Source organism: Eulemur rufifrons, chromosome 16, assembly GCF_041146395.1.
Source record: "Eulemur rufifrons isolate Redbay chromosome 16, OSU_ERuf_1, whole genome shotgun sequence".
NCBI classification, from domain to species: domain Eukaryota; kingdom Metazoa; phylum Chordata; class Mammalia; order Primates; family Lemuridae; genus Eulemur; species Eulemur rufifrons.
This window is the reverse complement of record NC_090998.1, coordinates 5,796,520-5,816,001: the sequence shown is the minus strand read 5'-3', so window position 1 is coordinate 5,816,001 and position 19,482 is coordinate 5,796,520.

Here is a 19,482-nt window from a genome sequence, read left to right as displayed (position 1 = left end):
GATGATCTGTTTAGTGTTGTCAGTGAAATGTTGAAATCCCCCACTATTACTGTATCACTTAGAAAACTCTGAAGACTCCTCCAAAAGGTTCCTTGATTTGATAAATAAATTCAGTAAAGTCTCAGGTTACAAAATCATTGTATGCATGTCAGTAGCATTTCTATACACCAACAACAATCAAGCTGAGAACCAAATGAAGAACTCAATGCCATTTATATTAGCTGCAAAAACCCCCAACCAACCAAACAAACAAACAAAAAAACTAGGAATATACTTAGCCAAGGAGATGAAAGATCTCTACAATGAAAACTGCAAAACACTGATGAAAGAAATCCTAGATGACACAAACAGGTGGAAAATGGATAAACATCCCAGGTTTATGGATTATAAGAATCCACATTTTTAAAATGACCATACTGCCCAAAGCAATCCATAGATTCAGTGCAATTCCTATCAAAATACCAACATTATTCTGCACAGAATTAGAAAAAATTATCCTAAAATTCATATGGAACCAAAAAAGAGCCTGAATAGCTAAAGCAATCATAAGCAAAAAGAACAAAACTGGAGGCATCACGTTACCTGACTTCAAATTATACTATATTTGGCTATAGTAACCAAAACGGCATGGTGCTGTCATCACAGTGGACACATAGATCAGTGGAACAGAATAGAGAACACAGAAATAAAGTCAAATACCTACAACCAACTGATCTTCATCAAATCAGACAAAACCATACACTGGGGAAAGGAAACTCTATTCAATAAACAGTGGTGAGAAAATTGTATAGCCATATACAGAAGAGTGAAACTGGATTTCTATCTCTCACCATATGTAAAATTTTATTCCAGATGAATTAAAGACTTGAATGTAAGATCTAAAACCACAAAAATTCTAGACAAAAATCTTGAAAATACTCTTCTGGACATTGGCCTAGGCAAAGAATTTATTAGTAAGATCCCAAAAGCAAATGCAACAAAAACAAAAATAAACAAATGAGACAAAATTTCTCATTTCTTTCTTCATAGCAAAAGAACTAATCAACAGACAACCTACAGAATGGGAGAAAATATTTGCAAGCTAGGTATCTGACAAAGGACTAACATCCAGAATCTGCAAGGAACTCAAATAACATAGCAGGAAAAAAGATATAACCCCGTTAAAAAATTCACAAAGGACATGAACAGACATTTTTCAAAAGAAGATATGCAAATGTCCAACAAACATGAAAAAATGCTGTACATCACTAATCAACAGAGACGTGCAAATTAAAACCACAATGAGATAGCACCTTACCCTTCAGAATACCATTATTAAAAGGTAAAAAATAGTAGATGTTGGCATGGATGCGGTGAAACACACACTGCTGGTGGGAATGTAAATTAGTACAACCTCTGTGGAGATTTCTCCAAGAATTAAAAGTAGAACAACCATTCAATCCAGCAATCCCACTACTGGGTATCTACCCAAAGGAAAAGAAGTCATTACATCAAAAAGATACCTGCACTTGTATGTTTATTGCAGCAAAATTCACAATAGCAAATATATGGAATCAACCTAAGTGTCCACTAACTGACGAGTGGATAAAGAAAATGTGAGACACACACACAAACACACACACACACCCCATGGAATACTACTCAGCCATAAAAAAGAATGAGGTGATGTCTTTTGCAGCAACCCGGATGCAAGTTGAGGCCATTATCCTAAGTGAAGTAACTCAGGAATGAAAAATCAAATGCCCATGTTCTCACTTAAAAATAGGAGCTATTCTACAGGTACATATTGTCATATGGAGTGGAATAATAAACAGTGAAGACTCCAAAGGTGGAAGGCTGGGAGGGAGATAAGGGATGAAAAATTACCCATTGGGTACAATGTACACTATTTGGGTGAGGTGTACACTAAAAGCCCAGACCTATTGCTATACAATATATCAATGTAACAAAACTACACATGTACCCCCTAAATACATTGAAATTTTTTAAAAGATGAATAAATTCTAAGGACCTAATGTACAGAGTAGGGACTATAGTTAATAATACTGTATTGTGTATTTGAAATTTGCTAAAAGAGTACATCTTAAGTGTTTTCACCATACACATGTGCACACAGACACACACACACACAAAAATGGTAACTATGTGAGCTAATAGAATGCTAAATTAGCTTGATTGTGGTCATTATTTCACAACGTATACATATATCAAAACATCAACATGTACATCTTAAATATATATAATTCTTATTCAGTAATTATACCTCCATAAAGCTAGGGGAAACATTAAAACAGAACAAAACAAAAGAACAGCCTGAGTTTCAGAAGAGCCCAAAGCGAGGCGGGGAAGCCTCCCCGGCCTCCTCTGCCAGCCCCTGGCGCCGGGAATATAGTGGCTCCCAAGGGTGTTCTTGTGGATTTGCCAGGCTGGCGGCTCCTGTTTCGCTTCCTTCTACCTTTGGCTCTTGCAGACTTCTTTCCTGCCGTGTGTGGTTATGAAAGCACAGAGTGCTGTAGATCTGTGGAAGCCCAGCATCAGGGGAAGGACCAGGGTGCTATCACAATAATAGAGATGATATTTGGTCTTTTGTCTGCATAGGAAAACAGCATTCATTTGAGAAGTGGTATTGCGTAGTGCAGATTTGGGACATAGTTCCAAAAGACAATCCCGAATGCCATAATCCTGAATGTTAAAATCCCGAAAGACCAAAATCCCAAAATTACAATTCTAGAAAAAATAATTTTTAAAATTCTTTAAAAGTCATTTATTTATAATTTTAAAGGAAAATTTAATTGAGAAACATAAATATAATATGACAGAATACTTCTTAGGCCACTTTACACAATAACATAGGTAATGGTAACATATTTTTGCAAGCGTTATAGTAATGACAGTCACATGAGCATAGCAGATAAACCCTATTCAAAAACAAATAGCTTGCATAATTGCGGCCACCTTAATGGACAACCTAAGTTTTTTTGATGAGTTCCATCAAAAATTGCAATGGGTTACCACAACATATGCAGTTACCCAAAGAGTCCAGATCTCAAGAAATTTTATCTTTCACACATGCAGATGTACAAAAAGGACATATCTTATTGAAGAAGTTTCAACTTTTTTAAGTACACACATAATGTTTACACACAGTCAACATTGTGATATTGTATTTTTGTGGGGTAAAATTTGCCAAAAATGTGTAAAACTATTTAGAACCTCTCCAAAAGTCTTTACACAATTTATATTAATACCTCCAGTATTGGAGATAATGTGAAGATGAAATACATAGAATAGAACATTGTAAAATATCATACTGACAGTTTAAGATAGTAGGGAAAAAAACTACAAAGAGAATAAAGCAAAAAACCCAAAAAACTAAAAAGATAATTTAACAAATGAAAAAGTATATTAAAGGTATAGATTATGGGCAATTGCACAGAGGTAGTCCATAAGGGCTGGCCAGCTTTCACAGCCATTGACTATATTTTGAAGTCTTTTTTTAATTTCAAAATATTAAGGAGGCACAAATGTTTTAGGTTACATGGATCACTTTTGAAATGCTTGAGTCCCAGCTGAAGGTGTGCCTGTTACCCAAATAGTGTTCCTGGTACCCGTGAAGTAGGTATTTGTCCCTCCCCTCCTCCCCCTTTCCCCTGGTTGATTTCCACTGAGTTTTTACTTTTCTCTGTGAAGACATGTGCCCATCAGTTAGTTCCAATTTAGTAGTGAGTACATGTGGTGCTTGATTTTCCACTCTTGAGACACTTCACTTAGGAGGATGGTCTCCAGTTCCATCCAGATTGTTGAAAAGGTGTTAATTCATCTTTTTTATGGCTGAGTAGTACTCCCTGGTATACCTATACCACATTTCATTAATCTGCTCATGAACTGATGGGCACTTGAATTGTTTCCACATTTTTGCAATTGTGCATTGTGCTGCTATAAACATTTGAGTGCAGGTGTCTTTTTGACAAAAAGTCTTTTTTTTCCTTTGGGCAAATACGCAATAATGGAATTGCTGGATCAAATGGTAGGTCTACTTTTAATTCTCTGGGGAATCTCCATACTGGTTTCCCTAGAGCTTGTACTAATTTGCAGTCCCACCTATGAATAGCTATTTTTTTTTCTTTTAGGGTATGGTTCTCCTCAAAGAATAGGTCCACATTCATTTTCTACATGATGCTGCTGTTTTTGAAATGCCTCTATGATTCAATATACACCAGTGTGAACATTCCCTATTAAATTTCCCTATCTTCTGTGCCATGCTTCTGTGTTTTTTTGAGTACGTGGAAACCCATTCTGCATGCACTCCTATACAGACCACAGATTTGTTGGAAACAATGGTAGTGATTGAACAGCAACACCATTGCATAAGTGGCTTCTTATCCTACCATGCAAATAATTATTTTCAAACCAGTTAGTAACTTCACTGGCTTCTTCAGGCAAGTGCAGCTTTAATTCATTAAAAGCTCTTGGAATTTTATCAGCTGGAAGAAATGCCAATGCAGACAAATGACACATTTTTAAACTGAAGTTTTTGTCATTGCCATATTGCATGGCCTATCCACTCATCTGAATTTTCTGCCAAAAACATTAAGCTGAGTGGAAAAAAACAAACTTTATTGGTGATGCCTTGAAATTTACTTTTAGAAGACTTGATTGCACCTAACTCCAAATCTGTCATTATGATTTGTGGATTCAATGAGACATTAGGGATTTTAGACTTTAGGATTTAGACTTTTGGGATTTTGATCTTTTGGGATTGCAACATCCAGGGCTTTGGCATTTAAGATTGTGTCAGTTCAGCACTGTGATTGGCACTGGCGTAGTGAGAAGGTTCTGAAGCCAGATACCCTGGGCTTGCGACCTAGTTCTGACATTTACCTGCTGGAGGCCCTGAGCTAGTTACTTAATCTCTTGGGGCCTCAGTTTTGTTGTTAGTAAAATGGGAATAATAATAATAATTCCTTCCTAAGGTTATTTTCAAGATTAAATGAGCTAATACACAAGAAGCACTCAGAAGATTGTTTGGCAATATATATTCAATAAATGTTAATCAATAGCAATAGTTATTAATAGATAAGTGGGAAAAACCACAGTTTGTACCTTGATGTTTATGTTTATTTATAATAAATATTGTACAGTTTTACCTTTTTTTAAATTAAATTTGAATGCTTAGTGCTTATTAAACAGGTTTATTTTTACATTAAGTTCCATTTTTATAGCGATGGCTTACGTAATTGGGTCACCAGATGTCCACTTTGCATCAGTTACAGGGTTGGCTTCTGCTGCCCCCTCCCAAGGCATCCCACTCATTGAGGTAGTTGCCCAAACTGCGCGATGGCCAGAGAAAGTATTCAGCTAATGAGGAGCTTGTTTTTATGGCACAAGATTAATGACAATCATCACACCCTTGTCTTTCCATGACATTGCCAGTTTCTGGGCAAATGAGCCCCAGTGCCTTTGGGTCTCATATAATGGGCACATTAAAACAAGGTGTTTTAGAATTTCTTAATGAATATTTATTTCAAAAATATATCACATTAAACATAATCGGTTTGGAACTCCTGGGAAGAACTCCAACTCCCCATAACTCTCTATCTACTGACGTGTGTGCCAGTGTTATTCCGGCAAACGTTTAACAACAGACTCCTAGGGGTCAAAAAAAAAGCCCTCGTTGATAGTGTTCACCAACTTTGTGGTGTAAATGCTCCCACCGTGGTCAATCTCAAGCTACCACTGAATTCAGAGTTTAGGGGGACAGTTTTAAGTCACTGAATGCAGAGTTTGGGGAAGTGATGAGAACAATTGGTTTTTGTGGACTAGTTAGCATATCATCGTCCCTGAAAGTATAATCCCTTGTCATGGAATTGTCAGATTAGGAATTAACGGGACAAGAGAGAAATTCACTCACTAGGGCCTTGCGTTATTAACCCTGCTAGTACATGGTACTTATTGTGGGCCAGGCACTATTTTAAGCTCATCACAAGTATTAACTCACTTAGTTTTCAGAGAAACTATCATTCTTATTTACTGTAGTAAGTGAGACACAGAGAAGTTAGATAATTTGCTCAAGGTCACACAGCTAGCAAGCAGTAGTGTTGGGATTCAAACCTAGGCAGTCTGGCTCCAGTTTCAACTCTTTTAACCATTGCATTCTCTCTCTCTCTCTCTCTCATTTATCACAGCACTCTGCTTTTCTAATATATTCAATATAGGCTATAATTATTTTATCATTTTATTACTTTTGTGTGTGTGTATGCACTTCTCCTACCAGATGACAAATTTCCTGGGAACAGGTACCACGACAGACACTCAATAAATAGTATATAGATGTATGAATAAATCTTATATCACTATCCCTCATGATCTATCTCTTTATTAGAACTTAACATACATCAGGCCAAGAATAGAGGCTGTCTTTGTTGTAAGGCCAGTCACTAGCACAGTGCCTGGCACATAGCTGGCACTCATACATATCTGTGGCATGAGTGCATTAAACGGTTTTGTCTTGGACATTCAGTTGTTTCCAGTGTTACAGTATTGAAGTAGTTCCCCTTCAGGCATGTTGATGCATGCTGCACCTGCCTTTGTCCACACCTGTGTCTTGTCCTGGTCTCCTTGCATTCTTGACATGAGCAGAGATGGTGTCTACTAATCTCATAGCCCCAGGATCCAGCAGAGTGCACAATGCATCACAGGCATGCCAAACATGTTTTCAGGCAGAAGCAAACAGTAGGTGTTCGATAAGTATTTGTTACGGGGTGAGTTAGTAAAGAAGAACTTGCTCCTCAAAGCAGAGTGTTTTATGGGAAAGGTGCTTGGGTTGTTAATACAGGTGAAGTTCTCTGTCCTTTGCTGTGTCATCCAGGATGTTGGGGACAGAGCAACAGGTTGAAGGACCATCTGATGTGCTGTGGGTGACTTGTAGCGTTACTTTGCCATGGCTGCAAGGTGCTCCAGGAAGAGCATCGGCCCAGCAGCCCAAAGTTCAGAATTTGAAGTCTGCTTCATCCATGTACGCACCACGTGACCCTGGGGAAGTTGCCCGTTTCCTTTGTGGGTTTAGTGATCTGTACGACTTTCCAGCTAATGGTTTCTGATTACAGACCTGGTATATTCCTAGCAGGAGGAAGTCAATGACCAAGAATTGCCCTGGAATCCTAACAGTTAAATATCTGCCTACTATCGAATGGTAAAGATGATGAAGAGATAACATGTGACCATGTGTTTGAACACTTCATTTCATAAATCTAAATGAAGCATAATGACCTGATTAATATTAACTGTCTTCTCTTCCCTTTCCAGGCACAGAGTGAGGATGGAGAAAAAAAGAAAGAGGAGGAGAACAGAAGGGACTGAATGCTTAAGTGGTGCGATTCGATTACCTCCAAAAGATCTCCAAAGATGAGCATGCAATTACTACTAATTGCAGATGGTACGACTGATAATGATAACTATCAATCACTTTGCTAGCCCCTGTTCTAAACAAGACTCCAGGCATCGCTGCAGATTAATCACTGTAATGGTCAGCGTTCAGGCGGCTGTGGCCACTAAGTTTGGACGATTCTGTGTTCTGAACGGTGGAGTAACAGAATCCATTGCCAGAAGTCATGTGACCCCACCTTCACCCACACCCACTCTGGACTCTACCTCGCCTAACCTGGATACAGGCGTATCCCCTCTTTTGATAATCATATTTTTAAAAGCAGCAACAACAGCAACAGCAATATCTTCCTTTAATCAGAGTCCCAAAGCAATCATATTTGGAAACTACTTCCTGATGACCAACCTACCTGACTTTTGTTGCAATTTATCCTTTAATCGAAGCCTAGGACCTAGATAGAGTTCTATTTCCATTTCTATAGACCTGAACAGCAGGAAATGGAACCTTGATTTTCTTGCCTATAAAACAGAAATAATACTGATGTTATCTCCTTCCCTATTGTTCTGTTACAGTAGAAATCACATAAGAAATCCATAGTGTGTCTTTGAGCAAACTAATCTGTGTATATACATCAGAAATTATTCTGGGCTTTCTTCTGGTATTTTTTAAAAAAATGACTTCTTGTGCATTTCAGGAAATTAATGAACTGTTCAAACTTAAAGACAATCCTGTCTAGCCATTGTTATTAATACAACCTTTTGACAACAGGAAACATGGCAAGTGTCTGGTGTCATGAAACAGTTCCGTCCAGAGAGGACATAGGGAAGCAGATTCTTAAGAGATGGTGGCATCGCTCTGAACCCATCATGGCCAGCCCGGCACAGACGTGGCCAGCCCCTCCTCACTGCTCACATATGGGTCACCTGCTCCATTGCTCCTCCAGAGAAGCTTTCAACCCCAACTCATTCCCTCCTACTAATTCTGCATTGGAAAGTCATGTATCATTATAAAAGTTAGATATTTTTACCCCACCCCCCAAATAAAAGAAAGACAAAGAAGCAAAGGGATACAGCGTCCAAGGACAGTGCAGTTTCTCTTTGGTTTAAGCTTTGTCTTGGCTTGTCCACACCAAACGTTCTGAACAGGCCAGCAGAGTTCCACCTAATTCTATCAGTGGAGGGAGCGTCCTACTATGTGCCCTGGGCACGTAGTGGGTTGTTTCTCAGTGGAATGGAGCCAATCTCCCCATAGGAATCATAAGCTTCTACAATGAGAAAAGAGAACGACGGCCCTGCTCACTGAGTCAGCCGATTCTCACCTGTACTCCTGCTTTAACCCGGAAACAGGGAGGCCCAGCCAGAAGAGGCACCGGAGGAGTTCCCCAAAGCCGCTTTGTTGCTTCAGAGTTACAGATCTTGGAGAACCAGTTTAAACTAGCCCTAGTCCCGCTTTGTCTAGAACCAAATAACCATCTCCATCGTTGACTTTTCCAGACCTAAGTACCTTTATCTGTATTTTACAGAATGATTTGTGTGGACTGGTTCTTCAGATGCAGATACCCATTTCACAGGTGCTAATACGAACATAAAGGATAATCTTCTGGGTAAAAACCTAGTATTGGAACAATAGGCTCCGGTGATACAATCTAGTGCCCCTATGATCTATCTTGAGTTCAGGGGGCCCCCAAAAAGCTGTGACTAAGTGGGTGCATATGCAGAGGGTCCAGTTCTAAAAATCCCACACTCCTCCAGCCTCAGTTCAAGTCTGTGGTCACAGTCCCTACACGCAGTTGTCTTTCTTAAGCCAGCAGGAAAATGTGGCAGTGGAAAATATCCCGGCTTTGCTGCAGGCCTGGGCTCGGCTTCTCATGCGACCAGATGCCGGGATCCATCAGACAGCCCGGGGAGCCACAGCTGCCTCTAATCTCCCCGTCACTCTGTGATTTCGAATCTGTGCCGCACATATGCCCCGAGCCACCACCGACCCACTGCACGACCTTGGGGAAAGTCTCCCAGACTTCAGTGAGCAGGAGTTCACCTGTGAGCCTGCTTAATAGGCATTTGAATCTTGACCCAGTGTCCCTGACCCACTAGGAGTGGGTGCACTGGGAAAAATCTGGATTCTGCCCACGTCCTCGGGATCAAATGTGGGCGCGGAAGGCACGTGGAGGCCCTCAGCTGAAGTGGGGCTCTCTGTCTGGGGATTCTGCCCAGAGACCTGAGATTTCATGATTTTTTCTTTTATTCTTTTCTCGGGATTCAGTTTCTTTGTCTATAAGATCGAAAAGAGTCCATCCTTCTTGTAAGGTTTTTTTATGCCACAATTAGGGCCTAGAGAACAACATGCCTGTTATGGGGTGAATTGTGTCCCCCAAAAACAATATGTTGGAATCCTAACCCCCAGTACCTCCAAATGTGAGGTAGGGTCTTTATAGAGGTAATCAAGTTAGGCTGAGGCTGTTCCAGTGAGGCTGGATCCAATACGACAGGAGTCCTGGTAACAAGGGGGAGTGTGCACGCAGGGTGGCACGCACACGGGGAAGGTGCGTGTGGAGATTGGAGCTGTGCAGCCAAAAGCCAGGGGGGAGAGAGAAGCAGACCCTCTCCTAGCACCTACAGAGAGAGCAAGACCCCGTCCACATGGAGCCTCAGATTTCTGGCCTCCAGCACTGAGACAGTGACCTTCTGTTGTTCAGGCCACCCTATTAAAAGCCCTTTGCTATGGTAGACCTAAGGGACTGGCGCAACGCCTGAAGCTCCTGGGGACACTCGGGCCTGTGAATCCTCCTCGGCGACATGTGAGTTGCGCTGCAGACTCACTGTGGGGTCAAACCCGGTCAGCTCCAACTGCCCCAGAGGAAGAGCCCCGGGCACCTGGGTCCCCGCTGCTTCCTGTTCGCCCGAGTGTGCACTCTCCCCACCAGGCTCGGCCCAGGGCCTGCCTCTGTCCCGTTTCTTTGGTTCCTCTGAGTGGGGTAGTCAGGGGACCCGTGTCACTCTGAGTTACTCCACTGCAAAAAGCAACACCTGGTCTCTTAAAGGCGCTGGGGATATTTCAGATCAGGCCATGGGGGAAGCTAACATGACTTGGGCCCTATCGAGGGCCAGGAACTCCTCTCACTGCCACACGCAGATATTCTTACAGCTGCATGGTTCACAGATAATGAGGAGACTGAGGGACAAAGAAATGCAGGCGCTTCCCCAAGCTCACACACCTTGACAGGGGACACCTGTCAGACTGGTCCACCAGGCACAGACGAGAAGAGCGCGGAGCAAAGAGTGACCCGTTTAATCAAATGATTTTCTAAAAAGTTTCTTTTAAACTAGTTTTTGGAGAAAAAGAAGAAGTTTGTCCTAAAAGGCTGTGTGAAGGGGTGAAAGAAAGGCTCTCCAGAGAAGGGGGAGCTCTTGCCACGTGTGGCTGGGGCTGCCGTGTTCAGGGAGGCCGAGACTCCAGGCCTGGGGACAGGGCGGGAGAAACAGTGCAAACTCTGCTCCTCGTTCCTTGCTGATTCCAGAGGTGCTCGCCATGAGGACAACACACTATTTTTTTCCTAGGATATGCTCCCCTAATAAGCCATTATGATCATCGTCACCATCATCACCATCCTCATCACTTTCCCTGGCACTGGTATGTTATTTTGCAATCTTTAAATACCTTTCACAAGACTTTCTTCATTTGCTCATCAAAACATGCGTGCAATAAGCAGAACTTTAATCCAGATGAAAAAGAAATTGAACCTCAGAAAATTTCAGTGATTTGCTTGAGGTCTCCACTGGCTCCACGCAGAGGCCGGCCTGAATCCAGCATGCTGACCTTCTGCACCTACCCCGGCTTCCGCTCTGCCCTCCCGGCAGCCCCCACCCCCAGCTCGGGGCTGCCAGGGGCTGTTGGGCTGGGGGCTGTCAAGGCTCTGCTCCTCCTTGCCTTGCTAACTACCCCCCAAGGCTCCCTGCCCAAAGGAATTCAGAACATGCTGCGGTTATTTGTGGAGCACTTTGTCTCTGGGAGATGGGGGCTCACACCGCTTGGAAAAAAGCAGCACTTGCCCACTCAGACAGCACTGCCCAGGGCTATTAATATCCAAGCACAATAGCTCCATGAGAGATGGAGTGTGGCTCACCCTGGCCCCAGGACTTCTCAGCCACGGACACTGCCCTGTTTTACAGCAGCCCTGCTCACTCCCCAGCAATCGAACTTCTGCCCACTTTCTGATCCAGTGTAGACAGCAGAAGAAAGGCCAGTGGGCATTGCGTGGAACTGCAATCGCCCGTCCTCACCATGTTTCCTGGGCAGTGAGGACAAATGGAGACTTGAAGTCTCAAAATAATGTTTGATTAGTGCCCCTCTTTTTTCTAAAGCATGCCAAGCATTCTGCATTTGTTGTCTTTCTCAGTCTGAGAGTTATCTTTGTGCACAAGGAAGGGGTAAACATGGTTAATGCATTTATTCATTCAGAAAACTTGGATTGATTATCAAACGCTTGCTTAACTCACCCCGGGCTCTGATGAGACTCAGATGAGGAGACAAAGTTCATTCCCTTAAGCCCATAACTTGGTGGAGAGAAACGGTTAACACGCGGTTGTATCACAGTGTGATTATTGCTGTAACAAATCAAAATGTAAGATAGCACAGAGGGAGGGGTGGGCAACTCAATCCTGAAGAGACAAAGTCAAGGAGACTTCAGAGAAAGGATTGTACTGGGTCTTGGGGAGGAAGAGAAGTTTAGCAGGACGAGGTGGGAAGGGGCCGCACAGAGGTGAGGGTATGTGCCAAAGCATGGGAATAGGGACCCGGACGCCCAGAGAGAGGACCTAGGTAAGTCCCAGAGAGGGAAGGGACAGTATGGTATAGTAGCGAGAAGATGGACAGGAAAGAACAGACTTGCAAGTCACCTAATGTCTTGGGGCCTCAGTTTCCAAAGATAAGATTCCCATGAGCCCCTCCCAGTGTTTTTTCACTAGGTGAGGTTGTAGCGCACATCTGGCTGTGTGCCCGGGCCTCACAGCCATGCGCTCCAGAGGCTCTGTGAGGGCTTGAGTTTTTCTGTGGTCAAGAGTACTTCAACTGTGGTGGTGTCTCCAGGCAGAGAACCCTTTGCTTCAAGATGCGTGGGGGGCGCAGTGATGGCCAAGGCAAAAAGGACAGCGTGAAGATAATGAAACCTGCCAGTTGTGACTAATGAAACCAAGACCATTCGTATCTGCTTGGGGAGCCCGAAGGCTGGGAAGGACCCTGTCCTTGGGGGCTCACTGGCTCATCTGTAAAATTTAGGAACCCACTGACAGACTCACGTATTATAAGTGCAAATTGTGCAAGTTCACCTGTAACCCCAGCTCTTTGTGCCAACAAAGATTAAAAGTCCTGAGGGACCCCGAAATTGAACCATGAAATGTCATTAGCTAAATCTCAGTCATCACAGCTCCCAGAACTAATTATAGAGCTAGGAGTGGCTGGGGCCAGACCCCTCTGATATAAAAAGATTTTATGAAAGGCAAAGGGGGAGGCAACGATAATTCTCACCCTATTATATTCCTTTCAATTATTTACAGTAATAGGCACTGATGGCGAACAAATATAGAGACTGGAATCCAGTGAGGTCACACAGGCTCTCTGGAAGCCAGTGATGCAGTATTGGAATCTGGGAACACAATGAGGCAATGTTTCAGCTGCCCCTGCATTCTTCACCTCCCATTGTCTCCGTCTCTCTCTGCTTCCCCTCCCCCCACCAAAGTCAAGAGCACAGACCCACGGTGAGAATTCTAAGCTTCATCCCATGCCCAGAACTAGTGCTGTCTTCCATCAAGGGTTTCAACAAGACATTCACAATCTTTCTCCTAAGTGAGCACTGTGGGAAATGGATGCTGGAAATCCAAGGGCACCGCTGGGATGGACCTAGAGAGTCTGACCGCTAAGAAGCCCTTGGGCAAAAGCTCTGCAGCACCAAGATCCACGTGCTCCTTCATATTTCCCAGCCTCCCTGGTACTAGGTTGAAGCCTCAACTTACTGGCTTGTGGCTGACAACAGCCAGGCAGTGATGTGAGCCACTTGAGGCATGCCCCTTAAACACAGGCTGCAGAATCCTCCAGCTCTTTCTCCTTCCAGTCTCAGATGCCACCTGTGCCACATGGCTGAGCTACAAGACAGAGAGGTATCTGGACCCATCAGTCATCAGACTTTAACATAAGCAAGAAATAAGTGTTTTTAATAATGCTAAGCTGTTGACATTTCAGTGTGTGGCAGTGAACATTGTTTTTTCTAAATCACATAAGCCCGTTGCATAGCACAGGCGCTAGGCATGGAGACATTAATTTAGCACAAAGAAAAATAATTCACACTCAATAAATCTCTCTCTCTTTTCTTGACCTTATTATTTATGTTTCAGAGCAATCCTTGGCCTGCAGGTTGGAGGAAAGGTCATAGTAAGTATGTTCCTGGAGATAGATGGACTCTGGACAGGACGGGAGCCTGTGTCACTGTCTTGGAGCTGGGACAATTTAATTCCCCCAGGGGTAGTGGGGGAAGGGAGCCTCTGCTGGGATTCAGGGCAATCAGCAATGGTGAACTAAGTAGCAAAAAACTTTGGAAATATTAATAGTTTAAAGCTCACATACACACCCTTTTTCTCTTGTGGAATAGTCTAGCAATATGCGTTCAGAGAAAGTCAGTTGGCATGCCCAATAATCGTGGCTGTTGTGGTTGTGTTCATATTTCTGGATGGTGCAAGGCCCAGTTTTGGAAGACCTGGCTATCTTTTTGAACCAATGAGATTTTTTTTTGTCGAGAAATCCTGTTCTGGTTTTCTATACCCTCCCTCCTTTCTTTGTATCTCTGTCTCCAGCTCTAATCTCTGGACCCAGGACTTTGACTTCTTTCCTGCCATCTTTTCCTGTCCTCTTTCAGAAAAGGGCACTTTAAAGATTTTAGAAAACAAAACTCCCATGATTGCAAATAGGCAGTATACTCAGTTTTAAATAACCAGATGACTCTGATCTGAGAGGATCTCAGCACTTAGGACCTTCCTCGAGTCAGGCATTTGGTGGTTTTTATCAACTCAGTCATTGAGGCAGAAAATTGGAAACAGACAACAGGTCTAGAGTCTATTCTATGTGGCTCTTCCAAGCCTTGGCTCAGGCGTCCTTGCCCCGGGGGTTGCACTGGAGGTGATGCATGGGAGGTCTCTCTGCCATGCGCTCCATCAGCACTATCTCCTTCCTGAGCGCGAGGCCACCTCGCGGAGGCAGGCGCTCATACCGCCTCTCTTCAGGGCATCACGGCAGTCTTCTTCCATTCCCTCTCCAGTTTATCCATTCACTGCTGTCAGAGTACTCTCCCAAGGCCCAACACTGACCATTCCTCTGCTCAAAAGCCTTCTCTGACTCCCCACTACCCTGTGGCAGAAACCTAACCTGGCATTCAGAGCCTCCAAAGTCTGTGCCCACCTGGCCCTTCCAACCCTATCTTTCTGTATGCCCTTTCCCATACTTTTAGTCAAACTCCCTGTGTCAGCAACGTCCCCTGCCTCCCTGCCACCTCCTGAAAGGCCACCATGCCCACCTCTGACTGGGGAAATTCCACAAGTCCTTCGAGGCTTATCTCAGCTGTCACCCACACCCTGTGGCTTCCCTGCTCACCCCAACACCATGCATGTACGATCTCCCCCAGTTTGAAAGGCCACAGCATTCTGACCCTCCCATCTGCAGCTAACATGCTTTGCCTTGCATGGCAGGTATTGCTGTGTGCTTTGTCTCCACTGCTAGAGAATCAGCCCTCTGAGAGTGGGCTTCATGCATTGTTCATGGCTCCACCTTTCAAGGTGCATGTCTGTCCCTTTGCAGGGTAGTTACTTAGTAAATATATGGGCCATTGAATTGAATACCGGGCAGCCTAACATTAAAGTTTAACCAGGCTATTATCCAAAGTGGGAATCAAGAGTTGACTGGACTTTCTTGAAACTTGATCAGGTAAATCTTTAAAGAGCAGCCTTTCTTGAAAAAATAAAAGGGAGGAGGTAGAGGGATTCAAGTCATCAGAAAAATAAATAGTAACCACCACATTTTAGAACTTAGCCGAGGGCTTGTCCATCTGCAAAAACAGGTCTGGCACCACACCCTCCGGAATGACAAATTGCAGAGCTTATGGGTCAGGAGGTTGCACAGGAATCGATGGTACTTTCTAGTTACCAACTGTTTTCTGACTCCTTCCACTAATCGGGAATCTCCATTAGAAAATGACACCAGGTGCGTGTCACTGAGGTTCACCCGCTCTCAGGCCTGCTGGTGCCTCCCGGACCCTTTGATCCCCTGGTCCCATTGTTTCCTGAAACCAATCCTTTCCATTTTGTATTTTTCCTCCTAATCACTTGATACCTCCAAGCAACCAGGTGTTCCTTTCAGAAGCCAGGAGCTGATAACCTGGGCTTTCCACTCTAACCCCAGCCGCGTTCTTTGCAATGGAGGACTCAGGGAGGACTCTTCCCCCCCCCCCCCCCCAGAGGTGGGTGCCAGCTCTCCCTTTCAAACTGGTTCATCAGCAAACTAAATGCCAGAAATGCCTGGAGCAAATGAAGCACTCCTGGAATAAGTAAATAACCTTATGAGACAATTATTTGAATATGACATCTCCCTTAAATGTATAAGTTTTTGATTAAAAAAAAACCAAATACAACTAGTCCTATTACTTCCTCACTTGAGGAATTGTCTTCACAGCTTGATTATGAATTCCTTGGGGCAAAAACTATGTCTTATATGTCTTTGGGCCTCACATCACGTATGCTTCCAAATTGAAAACATTATAAGCACATGTGCTTTGCTGATTTGTTGTTTCTCTAATTGTTTCTGGAAGAGATATTTTCTTGGATTATACACCTCACTGCTCTCTTGCACTAATTCAAACAGCCAATTCACAATAGTCGCTCGGTATTTCATTAGTCCTCACAGAAGGCTCAGTGGAGAAGTAGGCATGCTTGTCATTCTCCAGATGTTTGAGATCAAAAGAGTTTGGGATCAAGACCAGAGAGTGTGAGTGATTTTTCCAGATATCACCCCATAAACTAGGGATAGAAACCTCTTAGTTCAGGAATAAAACTTAACAGGAACAAAGTTTGGCCTCAGGGTAGGTAAATCTACCTAACACGATCAATTGATAAATAGGATGGGGGTTTAGAAAGAGAGTCCTCGTTTCCTAAATCCATCTTGGTTACAACTGGGCTACCCCACATCTAAAGAGAAACAGATTTAAGAGAATATGATGGCACTGGAGTATCTTAAGTCATTCCTCTTCCTCAAAGGAACAAACCACAAACCACTCTCCACAGAATTAGCCCCTGACCAGTTCGTGTGTGTGTTGAGGCCTGAGGTTGGGCTTGTCCTCATGACCTGCTTGCGACATTGAGCTGAGCACCAATTTATTCCTCCGCATGTTTCCCAGAGCACGGAGGGCATTCCTGTGCCCTGGTCCATGCCTGTCTTCAAACACAGGCGAAGTGGAGAGACACGATGGCGTGCCAGTGGGTGATGTCCTGCTTAGACATCTCAGGCAGTGGACAGGGATCTGCCATGGGTCAGTGTGCAGAATAGGGACAAATGCTACATTTACACACAGGCTCCAAGATCCCTCTAGGAATCCCAGATTTGGGTCAAACTGTATACATACCCCTTCCTTGGCTGGCCCCAGTGGTGCAACCTCAGGATCAAAGGCAATAATGCTTCCACGACTTCAAATGCACGGGCTAATTCCAGGCATCTTTATAATCGATGGTGCAATCTATGTGGATGATGAGCATGAACATTTAAAACACTTTCAGGGTTTTGAGTGCAGGCAATAAAGCCAACTTGTAGTGCAGTAGGAAAACCAAAGTATACCTTTGCCAGTAAGCTAAGAGGGCTTGATTCCCCCCGCCCAATAATCCAGTGAGATATACACCATAATATTTTCCTCAAATTTGGATGAAGCAAAGAATTTTGATCAGAACACCTGAGTTGGGGTGGGGTTGTTGATTAATTGTGTGACTTTGAGCAAATTACTTATCCTTCCTAATCTCCGTTTCTTCATTTGAAAAATAAGAACCTAATATCTATTTCACATGGGTATAAGGATTAAATGGGATAATGTATGCACAAGTGCTTTGAAAACGGTAAAGAACAACACAAATGTGCCTTTCTGTTGTTTTACTCACAGGGCTCCTGCCTGATTGCATCTACTTAACCCACTCTCCAAGAGCTAGAATCAGATTTCAGCCGTATGGAATCATCCACGACGCGGCAGATGGGTTTACACGTCTCTTGGTCTCTTCGTGTAATTAACAGCCAAGAAGTCTAAAGCTTGCATTGTTTACGTGGAAGATGTTCCTTGCTCTTCTCTTGCCCGTTCCCACGCCATACCATCTGAAATCGCTCCCTTTTGTATTTCTCAGTGCAGTTTTTTTAACTTTGTGGGATCCTCTGCATATAAACTCCATTTGACTATTTCATCCTACTGCTGAAAGCTACTTCCCCAGAACTTTAGCGCTGGGATTTACAAAGTCCCCCCCCCCCCATATTTTCTATGTTTCACAACAATTTTTTGAAGTAAAGAAGGCAGGTATCATCATTCCATTTTACAGAAATCCAGGCACAGAGAGGCATACTGGTAGCTGGCACTACAAGAATCCAACAGCTCATCTGGCTCTACGTCCAGTGCTTTTTTTTTCCTATGCCACACTGTATTTTCTTCAGGAAGCAAACTCCAGAGCCAGAGGAAACTTCAAGAGAGATTTCCATTTTATAATGAGACAACACGGACCCAGAGTGGGGGGATTTACAGGCCCTCCCCGAGACCATTCCCTTCATCACCATTCTTCCATTTCCAGCACTCAGAGGCCGTGGTACAGAGCCAGCACTCTCTCCAAGATGGTCATTTTTTAACTTTTGAATTGAAGTCTGGTCTCATCATTCGAGGTCCAGAAGTACAATCCATAGGTTGATGTGGGTTCAGGCAGTTCCTAATTGATGGATCATGCTCTAAACTCCCACTGTGCCCACCAGTGTCACCGTAGCTCATGTGAAGGGGCCTTTCCTCTTCTCATTTTAGAGGTGGCAGGAGGGAAATGGAAAGGAAATGATTGTTGTCTTTGGTGGCAATTTTCCGTGGACTCTGTAGCCTTCTCCATAGAAAATAACTTCTTGGATGAGCTTTCTGCTCTTTTCTTACTTAGACAAGTAGCTCTACTTCTTACTTGGTAGAACACTTCTTCTAAAGGGGATTTGGTGTCTTACTTTACGGTTGCTGAAGAAACCTGAGCTTACGCCACCCCATCTCCCACTCTCCGGAGAGCGGGAGTAGCAGTCATGTCCCGAGGCCTTGAAGACTTCCCAGGGTGTTCTGGTGTCCTGGGAATATACCTGCCTAAGGCAAGGTGGGCGTTGTACTCTGGTATGGAAGCAGTTTTCGTACTCCACTCTGACCGTCAGAAGACATCTCCTAAGACTTTCTACATAGGGGACCCTTGGGTTGGCCTAGGTGGTCTCGGACATGCAATGGCCACTTGCTGGCCTAAGTGAAGTCAGCAGTGACAAGGGGCCCCTCTCCTGTCCTAGTGCTCTGCCTGCTAAGGCAGACAGCAGAGTTGCTGTGACTTTATAGTCTCTGAACACCTTTACCAAAACCACCTGGTTCTGGGCACAGACAAAACAGAATCGACACAAAGGAAAACTCTGGCCTATAGTCCAATTTGGAGCCAGTTCTAGGATGTGGACCAGCCTAGGTGGGGATTCAGCAGCCTTTTAGACTGAGGCTCACAAACTTCCAATGGTGGCAGGTGCCATGGGAGAGCCAGGCCACCAAGGCTCCAAGGCCATGCAGAGCGGCATCTGGAGTCAGAAAGATCTGGCCATGAACTCCCATTCTTCCATATACCCCTGGATGACTGTGGACTAGTTGTTTAACTTTAGAGAGCTTCCATGTGGCCTGTCCCTGGGAGGCCTATATTCGTTGTAATGTATGTAGACACTAGCTGTCATCAATCCTATGCCGTGTATACAGATAAACATGACCCAAATACAGCAAAGAATGATTCCTGGCCTAGGGCATATGAGAGTTTCCTAAAGTGGATTAATTA